The sequence below is a fragment of the Nerophis ophidion genome, linkage group LG13, assembly GCF_033978795.1.
Source record: "Nerophis ophidion isolate RoL-2023_Sa linkage group LG13, RoL_Noph_v1.0, whole genome shotgun sequence".
In the NCBI taxonomy this organism is placed as follows: domain Eukaryota; kingdom Metazoa; phylum Chordata; class Actinopteri; order Syngnathiformes; family Syngnathidae; genus Nerophis; species Nerophis ophidion.
In genome coordinates, this window is record NC_084623.1 from 29,168,332 (window position 1) to 29,179,143 (window position 10,812).

The window sequence follows — 10,812 nt, forward strand, 5'->3', positions numbered from 1 at the left end:
TATGCTTACGCACCAAACAGCAGTTCAGAGTACCCACCCTTTTTGGATATACTCGAGGGAGTACTGGAAAGTGCTCACCCGGGTGATTCCCTTGTCCTACTGGGGGACTTCAACGCTCATGTTGGCAACGACAGTGAAACCTGGAGAGGCGTGTTTGGGAAGAATGGCCGGCCGAATCTGAACCCGAGTGGTGTTTTGTTATTTGACTTTTGTGCTCGTCACAGATTGTCCATAACAAACACCATGTCCAAACATAAGGGTCTCCATATGTGCACTTTGCACCAGGACACCCTAGGCCGCACTTCCATGATCGACTTTGTAGTTGTGTCATCGGATTTGCGGCCTCATGTTTTGGACACTCGGGTGAAGAGAGGGGCGGAGCTTTCTACCGATCACCACCTGGTGGTGAGTTGGCTGTGATGGTGGGGGAGGATGCCGGACAGACCTGGCAGGCCAAAACGCATTGTGATGGTCTGCTGGAAACGTCTGGCAGAGTCTCCTGTCAGAGAGTTTCAATTCCCTCCTCCGGAAGAACTTTGAACATGTCACGAGGGAGGTGCTGGACATTGAGTCCGAGTGGACCATGTTCCGCACCTTTATTGTCGAGCCGGCTGATTGGAGCTGTGGCCGCAAGGTATTTGGTGCCTGTCGTGTTGGTAATCCTAGAACCCGTTAGTAGACACCGACGGTAAGGGATGCTGTCAAACAGAAGAAGGAGTCCTATCGGGTTCTTTCGGCTCATAGGACTCCAGAGGCAGCGTACAGGTACCGACAAGCCAAGCGGTGTGCGGCTTCAGCGGTCGCGGAGGAAAAAACTTGGACATAGGAGGAGTTCGGGGAAGCCATGGAAAACGACTTCCGGACGGCTTTGAAGTGAATCAGGACCACCATCCGCCACCTCAGGAAGGGGAAGCCTTGCACTGTCAACACCGTGTATTGTGCGGATGGTGTTCTGCTGACGGATGTTGTGGATTGGTGGAGGGAATACTTTGAAGACCTCCTCAATCCCACCAACACGTCTTCCCATGAACACATGTTGGTGGAGGAAGTTAAAAAGCTCCTCGGTGGCAAGGCCCCGGGGGTGGATGAGATCCACCTGGAGTTCCTTAAGGCTCTGGATGCTGTGGGGCTGTCTTGGTTGACAAGACTCTGCAGTTTCGTGTGGACATCAGGGGCGGTACCTCTGGATTGGCGGACCAGGGTGGTGGTTCCTCTCTTTAAGAATGGGAACCGGAGGGTGTGTTCCAACTATCGTGGGATTACACTCCTCAGCCTTCCCGGTAAGGTTTATTCAGGTGTACTAGAGAGGAGGCTACGCCGGATAGTCGAACCTCAGATTCAGGAGGAACAGTGTGGTTTTCGTCCTGGTCGTGTAACTGTGGACCAGCTCTACACTCATCAGTAGGGTCCTTGAGGGTGCATGGGATTTTGCCCAACCAGTCTACATGTGCTTTGTGGACTTGGAGAAGGCATTCGACCATGTCCCTCGGGAAGTCTTGTGGGGAGTACTCAGAGAGCCTGGGGTATCGGACTGTCTGATTGTGGCGGTCTGCTCCCTGTATGATCAGTGTCAGAGCTTGGTCCGCATTGCCTGTAGTAAGTCGCACCCGTTTCCAGTGAGGGTTGGACTCAGCCAAGGCTGCTGTTCATAACTTTTATGGACAGAATTTCTAGGCGCAGTCAAGGCGTTGAGAAGATCTGGTTTGGTGGCTGCAGGATTAGGTCTCTGCTTTTTGCAGATGATGTGGTCCTGGTGAATTCTTCTGGCCAGGATCTTCAGCTCTCACTGGATCGGTTTGCAGCCGAGTATGAATAGATAGATAGATAGATAGATAGATAGATAGATAGATAGATAGATAGATAGATAGATAGATAGATAGATAGATAGATAGATAGTACTTTATTGATTCCTTCAGGAGAGTTCCTTCAGGAAAATTAAAATTCCAGCAGCAGTGTACAGAGATGAGATCAATTTAAAAAAAAAAAAAAAGCGACTGGGATGAGAATCAGCACCTCCAAGTCCGAGTCCATGGTTCTTGCCCAACAAAGGATTGAGTGCCATCGCCGGGCTGGGGAGGAGACCCCACCCCAAGTGGAGGAGTTCAAATACTTAGGAGTCTTTTTCACGAGTGAGGAAAGAGTGGATCGTGAGATCGACCGGCAGATCGGTGCGGCGTCTTCAGTAATGCGGAAGCTGTATCGATCCGTTGTCGTGAAGAAAGAGCTGAGCTGGAAGGCAAAGCTCTCAATTTATCGGTCGATCTACGTTCCTATCCTCACTATGCATGGTCATGAGCTTTGGGTTATGACCGAAAGGACAAGATCACGGGTACAAGCGGCCCAAATGGGTTTCCTCCGCCGGGTGGCGGGGCTCTCCCTTAGAGATAGGGTGAGAAGCTCTGTCCTCCGGGAGGAGCTCAAAGTAAAGCCCCTGCTCCTCCACATCGAGTGGAGCCGGATGAGGTGGTTTGGGCATCTGGTCAGGATGCCACCCGAACGCCTCCCGAGGGAGGTGTTTAGGGCACGTCCAACCGGTAGAAGGCCACGGGGAAGACCCAGGACACATTGGGAAGACTATGCCTCCCGGCTGGCCTGAGTACGCCTCGGAATACCCCGGGAAGATCTGGACGAAGTGGCTGGGGAGAGGAGTGTCTGGGCTTCCCTACTTAGGCTGCAGCCTCCGCAATCCGACCACAGAATAAGCGGAACAAGATGTGTGTGTTTTTAGTTAAAATTATGTTTATTCGCAAAGCTTTTGCAAGTAAAAATATTTCTCAAAAATCAACAAAATATTTTTTTCCCCAAAATAAAACTAGGGAGCGTACATGTCTAATGTTTTTTTTTTAAATTTTGTTCGATCACAAAGCTATTGTAAATTAAAAACTTGAAATATATCAAAAAATATCAGCACTATTTTTTTACTTTACAAAATAAAACCTCTAATATATCAAACTAAACACTATAAATCAAGTGTTTTTTTTCTCTTTTGTCAAAATTACCATATGTTTGATCATAAAGCTATTGAAAATTTAAATCTTGAAACATTTCTAAAAAAATAACCAGTTTTTTCTAAAAAAAAAAAAAAAAGACTTGTGCATCAAGTGGACACTTTCTGTGTGTCATGTGGTTTTTAAGTTAAAATTATGTTTGCTGTTTCTCACAAATCATCTTTTTTTTTTTTTAAATAAATATATGTATGATGCCGTTTTAGTGAAATGTTTATGAACATGTTGAAGTCACATCCATACGTATTACTTAAACATTCCAAATGATTATTTTTGATCCAAAATGAATACATGGACTCAACAATAAGTTATTGCTTGTTCATGTCAGTGGTTGCTCTTTGGTCCCTGCTCGCTCTACTGTCAGCTGTTGGAAAAATCCCTCACAATTGAAATGAAAGTATATTTAGGATATTGACAGCCAGTTCGTTCCCTAACAGAGGGTTAATGTAACGGAGTGAGTGAAAGCAGGATGCGGCGCACCAAGCAGTGCAGTGTTATGCAGATGCCAATAATGATGGTAATAAGAGGCGTCCTGCTCACTTGTCAAGCTAATTCAGCGCAGCTGCGGCAAAGAGCGGATCTTCTTCTCTCAATATGCAAACGATGGAAGTCTTGCGGAGGTGATGTTTATTCCTAAATAGCATCATTTTACAGACACTGGTGAAACTTCGGCGAAACTGTGGACTTTTGTTGTCCCACATTATCTGCGTGTGACTATCTGTATAGCACACCAGGTCCGGTCATCATTTTGGCTTGAAATAAAAAGTATTAGTTAGAAAAACAAAAACCAAGGCTTAAAAAAAAGGAGAAAGAAATGTAAATCCTCCCCAAAATAAAAAAAAGTGTGATTCTTAAAAAAGAAAACATTTCTATCCATCTATTGCAGGGGTGAAAGTGCAGCCCAGGGGCCACTATTTTTACTTTCAAAAGCTTTGCAAGTAAACATAATTTTAACTAAAAACACACAGTGCATGTCTTATTTTATGATAAATATTTTGCATTACATGTATATATATATATATATATATATATATATATATATATATATATATATATATATATATACAGTGGGGCAAAAAAGTACTTAGTCAGCCACCGATTGTGCAAGTTCTCCCACTTAAAATGATGACAGAGGTCTGTAATTTTCATCATAGGTACATTTCAACTGTGAGAGAGAGAGAGAGTGTGAAAAAAAAATCCAGGAATTCACATTGTAGGAATTTTAAAGAATTTATTTGTAAATTATGGTGGAAAATAAGTATTTGGTCAACCATTCAAAGCTCTCACTGATGGAAGGAGGTTTGGGCTCAAAATCTCACGATACATGGCCCCATTCATTCTTTCCTTAACACGGATAAATCTTCCTGTCCCCTTAGCAGAAAAACAGCCCCAAAGCATGATGTTTCCACCCCCATGCTTCACAGTAGGTATGGTGTTCTTGGGATGCAACCCAGTATTCTTCTTCCTCCAAACACGACGAGTTGAGTTTATACCAAAAAGTTCTATTTTGGTTTCATCTGACCACATGACATTCTCCCAATCCTCTGCTGTATCATCCATGTATCCATTTTGGTATAAATATTTTTTCACAAATGTTTGGAAAAACAGTCTCTATGCCTAAGTACTTGATTTAATACACCTATGGCCTCGCCAAGTGATTAGGACAACTTATTCTGATCATAAGGTTCAAGATGTTTGTCAAAATTCTTCTTTCTTGTACTTTGTAAACACTTTGGAGTTTTAACAGATTCTTAGACTGGATCATATTAGTACATTGTTTGACTTTGCTCACCCCAATGAATTGATTAAACAAGTTGAAAAACATATTTGGGTGTTACCATTTAGTGGTCAATTGTACGGAATATGTACCGAACTGTGCAATCTACTAATAAAAGTATTAATCAATCAATCAATCAATCAATCAATCAATCAATCAATCAATCAATCAATCAAACTATTCCATGGTTTAATTCTACATATATACTGAAGGTTGCAAGTGTTGTGCGTGCATACTAATGTTTTGATTCGATTTTTCTGTTAGGTTATATTTCTCTTTTGTTGAGAAGGATGTTGTACATTCTTGGGTCACAGGTTATACAGTAATTTGCTTTGTGCATCATTATAGCTGTTTGCAAACGCACCAGATAAATAAGTTTGTATATTTTTTGATAAAAATAGGTTTGTGTGTCCAACATTATGTATTATTCTAACTGATCTTTTTTTGTAAAACGATGAGTGAATGACGTGTACTTTCGTAGTTATTTCCACATTCTCTACACAATAAATAACTCAGATATAGTAAAACTAGTTGTCACGACTTGGACTTGGGGATAGTTTGTTTTTCCAACGCAAAGGAAAGTTGGCACGAGCCAGACGTGAATGTAAGTACATTTTTATTTTATACACTAATAAACTACAAAAAGGCAAACAAATGGCATGCACAATGGCGAAAAACAATCTTGACTACTGAAAACAAATGACTAGCACAAAGGCACGACTAAGGGCCAAAGAACAAAAGACACAAACTGTGGCATAAAACAAACCAAAAACTTACATGGCATGGACAGAATAATAAACACAGCATGTAATGGCATGAAGGCAGTTGAGGAATATAAAAAGTCGCCAGGCTGACCACCTGGCAACTACAGGTTTAAATAATAGCGATGATGATTACAAACTGGTGTGAGACAAGGACAGGGGCGTGACATGAGTGCAAGGTGAAAATTAATGAGTTGGCATGGTAAGAAAGAAAACAAAGAAGTGCAGGAACAGGAACTGAGAGTCCAAAAAATAAAACCAAAACAAAACCTGATCCCATGGGCGTGATACTAGTGAGCCGTAGAGAATATAGAGAGATTTGTGGTCTAGGACATAACATGCTTTATTCATTATTGAGGTATTGCTTGCCACCTTGTGTTGTATATTGTATATGAGATTTCTATTAATTTTTTTATCATCCAATAATATACCTAAAAATGTGTTTTATTTTACTCTTTCAATGCTTACCCCGTCTGTATTTGTTTTTGATTTTATTTTCTACTGTTACCGAATAGCATTATTTCATTTTTTTACCGAGATTCAAGGATAATCTGTGAGTGAGTGTGAAGAACTGTGATGATATTTATTAAATAAATAAAATAAAGTCTTTCAAAAAATACCATGACCGACAAGCCAACTTTGTTAATCAGTTGTATTGTAGCACTGCTAGTGTACATCATACTGAAGCAGAACATTTAGCCATTAAAATGTGTAGCAGCTGCTTACTGTATGTAGAAGTGCTGGATAATCTTTGTGTACTGTGGCATGAACTCAAAGCCCCTTACTGAGCTCAGTGGCCTGGTGGTTAGAGTTCCCGCCCTGAGATCCGTATTGTGAGTCATACCAAAGACTAAAAAATTGGGGCCCATTACCTCCCTGCTTGGCACTCAGCATCAAGGGTTGGAATTGGGGGTTAAATCACCAAAATCATCCTTGAGCGCGGCCACTGGTGCTGCTCACTGCTCCCCTCACCTCCCAGGGGGTGGAACAAGGGGATGGGTCAAATGCAGGGAGTAATTTTACCACACCTAGTGTGTGTGTGTGACTATCAGCAGTACTTAACTTTAACAATGGGATTTTTTTGACACACCTCCTACTTGCAGTTTACTGTATACAATACTGTATAGAATAAAATACATCCATCCATCCATCCATTTCCTACCGCTTATTCCCTTTTGGGGTTGCGGGGGGCGCTGGCGCCTATCTCAGCTACAATCGGGCGGAAGGCGGGTTACACCCTGGACAAGTCGCCCTCATCGCAGGGCCAACACAGATGGACAGACAACATTCACACTCACATTCACACACTAGGGCCAATTTTAGTGTTGCCAATCAACCTATCCCCAGGTGCATGTCTTTGGAAGTGGGAGGAAGGCGGAGTACCCGGAGGGAACCCACGCATTCACGGGGAGAACATGCAAACTCCACACAGAAAGATCCCGAGCCTGGATTTGAACCCAGGACTGCAGGAACTTCTTATTGTGAGGCAGACGCACTAACCCCTCTGCCACCGTGAAGCCCAGAATAAAATACATAAATGTGAAATGTGGGATATGCAGTCGATTATGTATTCCCCATTCATTGGCAATGGGGAAAAAATTACAGGGAATTCCGGGAAAAATGGAAATTTTGGAAAAGCGAGATCATGTTTTCCCCTCGATATAGTTGTAATTGGTTTAAAAAAAAATAATTTTTCTTTTAACATTTAAGCGTTTGTAGAACTAATACTTCGTTAATTCATAAATTGAATGGGAATTTTGTGGAAATTTGGTAATTTGGGGAAGTGTTGCGATCCGCTGCACGGATCATTTGTTGTTTAGATTTTTGAGTTTGTTTGTGCACTTCCTGATTTGTTTCTATCACCATGGCGACTTCATCTGCTCCACCTGCACTGCCTTTCTGTCGCACACCTTTTTTTGATTATTGTTTTAGTACTTAAGCCCGCCTGCTACCTGAGTTCTGTCTGGATCTTTTGTTTGCTGCATGCAACAGTTGCATTGGTAATTCTTCTTTATATTTACTCTGCTAAGTCCTATCGTAGCTTCGCGTGCGCTTTGCACGTCGTACATTGGACTCTGAACTCAACTCTTGCTACCTGTTAGCATTTAGCTTCCCGTGCGTTGGCACGTCTTTGCTTTACCTTTTGTCAAGTGTTATTTTTGTATTTTGTATATTAAACAAGCTCCTACTTTCTATCCTGCCTGGTCCGAAGTCCCGTAGCATCTTGGGGTGACACTTCGCTCATCAATATGCGTCCAAAACGCAACAGGAAGACCGAGAATCTTTGCAAATATTGATACTAGCAGGATACAAGATGATATGATTGAGTTGTTGTTGGCATTTTTCAGAATCAGTTGAATTGAAAATGGGTATTTCGGAATTCCTGGAATTTAGAGAAATCCAGGAATTTTGACGGAAAAAAAAAAAATTTATAGGAATGATTTGATGGTTGAGTTTGTCTGTCTATCGGTGTTGCCCCTGCGATGAGGTGGTGATTTGACTAGGGTGTACCCTGCCTTCTACCCGAAAGCAGCTGGGGTAGACTCCAGCCACCCCAGCGACCCCGAGAGGGACAAGAGTGGATGGATGAAAATAATTATAAAAGAGCACAGGTACTGATACAACCTCAGTATTATTTGATATTTGGATTGATTCGCCCTCCTCTACTACAGCGGTCCCCAACCATTGGTACCGGGCCGCACAGGAAATAAAAAATAAATAAAAAAAATACAAAAAAAGTTTTTTTTATTTTTTATTATTAAATCAACATAAAAACACAATATATACATTATATATCAATATAGATCAATACAGTCTACGGGGATACAGTCCGTAAGCACACATGATTGTATTTTTTTATGGAAAAAAAAAACAAAAAACAAAAAAAGCCGGTCAGTGGGACACATTTTCAAGCGTTGACCGATCCGCAGCTACAAAAAGGTTGGGGACCACTGCTCTACTAGACACACAGTTTTTTTTTTTTAATGTGATTGAGTTGTTAACATATCTACAGTACGTTTTGGTACAAAATGCAAACGATCAAACTATCCTTGTCAAAAAGGTTCGGACACCCCTGGCCAATAGAATTAGAGCGACTGTACAGTATCTTCTATATATACAGTAAAGTACATTTACATATCAGTGCTATTTGAAATAACACCAATGAAAACTAGTGGTGTCAAATAGACAGAAATACACAGTTTTGTGTTCGCATTGGTTTGTTTATACGAACAGGGATGTCCAATTTGAAACATTTTATGATGCTTCTTTGATATCTTTATATATTTATATCATGTTCATATACAGCATAAACAAATTTTGTTTCCATATAAGTTGGAAAATTGTGTTAAATGGTAAATGGTTGTGCTTATATAGCGCTTTTCTACCCCTTTTTAAGGAGCCCAAAGCACTTTGACCTCATTTCCACATTCACTCATTCACACACTGATGGCGGGAGCTGCCATGCAAGGCGTTAACCAGGGCCCCATCAGGAGCAAGGGTGAAAAGTGTCTTGCCCAAGGACACAACGGACGTGACTAAGATGGTAGAAGGTGGGGATTGAACTAGTAACCCTCAAATTGCTGGCACGGCCACTCTCCCAACTTTGCCACGCAGTCTGTTGGATGTAAATATAAACGGAATACAATGATTTGCAAATCTTTTGACCCATATTCAATTCAATGCACCACAAAGACAAGATATTTGATGTTCAAACTCATAAACTTTATTTTTTTTATTTGCACATAATAATAAACTTGAAAATTCATGGGTGCAACATGTGTCAACGTAGTTGGGAAAGGGCATGTTCACCACTGTGTTACATCACCTTTTCTTTTAACAACACTCAATAAACGTTTGGGAACTGAGAAAACTAATCGTTGAAGCTTTGAAAGTGGAATTCTTTCCAATTCTTGTTTTATGTAGAGCTTCAGTCGTCCAACAGTCCGGAGTCTCCGCTGTCGTAATTTACACTTCATTATGCGCCACACATTTTTGATGGGAGACAGGTCTGGACTGCAGGCGGGCCACGAAAGTACGCGCACTCTTTTTTTAATGAAGCCACGCTGTTGTAACACATGCTGATTGTGGCTTGGGATTTTCTTGCTGAAATAAGCAGGGGCGTCCATGAAAAAGACGGCGCTTAGATGGCAGCATATGTTGTTCCAAAACCTGTATGTACCTTTCAGCATTAATGGTGCCTTCACAGATGTGTAAGTTACCCATGCCTTGGGCACTAATGCACCTCCATACCATCACAGATGCTGGCTTTTGAACTTTGCGTCGATAACAGTCTGGATGGTTTGCTTCCCCTTTGGTCCGGATGACAGGATGTCGAATAATTCCAAAAACAATTTGAAATGTGGACTTTTCAGACCACAGAACACTTTTCCACTTTGCATCAGTCCATCTTAGATGATTTCGGGCCCAGAGAATCCGGCAGCGTTTCTGGATGTTGTTGATAAATGGCTTTCGCTTTGCATAGTAGAGCTTTAACTTGCACTAACAGATGTAGCGACAAACTGTGTTTAGTGACAGTGGTTTTCGAAGTCTATCCTTTAGATATTGATGTCGGTTTTTGATACAGTGCCGTCCGAGGGATTGAAGGTCACGGTCATTCAATGTTGGTATCCGGCCATGCCGCTTACGTGGAGTGATTTCTCCAGATTCTCTGAACCTTTTGATGATATTATGGACCGTAGATGTTGAAATCCCTAAATTTCTTGCAATTGCACTTTGAGAAAAGTTTTTCTTAAACTGTTTGACTATTTGCTCACGAAGTTGTGGACAAAGTGGTGTACCTTGCTCCATTCTTTCTTTTGAAAGACTGAACATTTTTTGGGAAGTTGTTTTTATACCCAATCATGGCACCACCTTTTCCCAATTAGCCTGCATACCTGTGGGATGTTCCACATAAGTGTTTGATGAGCATTCCTCAACTTCATCAGTATTTATTTTCCACCTTTCCCATCTTCTTTGTCATGTGTTGCTGGCATTAAATTCTAAAGTTAATGATTATTTGCAAAATAAAATATGTTTATCAGTTTGAACATCAAATATGTTGTCTTTGTAGTGCATTCAACTGAATATGGGTTGAAAATGATTTGCAAATCATTGTATTCCGTTTATATTTACATCCAACACAATTTCCCAACAGGGAAACAGGGTTTGGGTATGTATATATATATATATATATATATATATATATATATATATATATATATATATATATATACTTTTGAATTATTTCAGCTTTTTCTTTTAATTCATC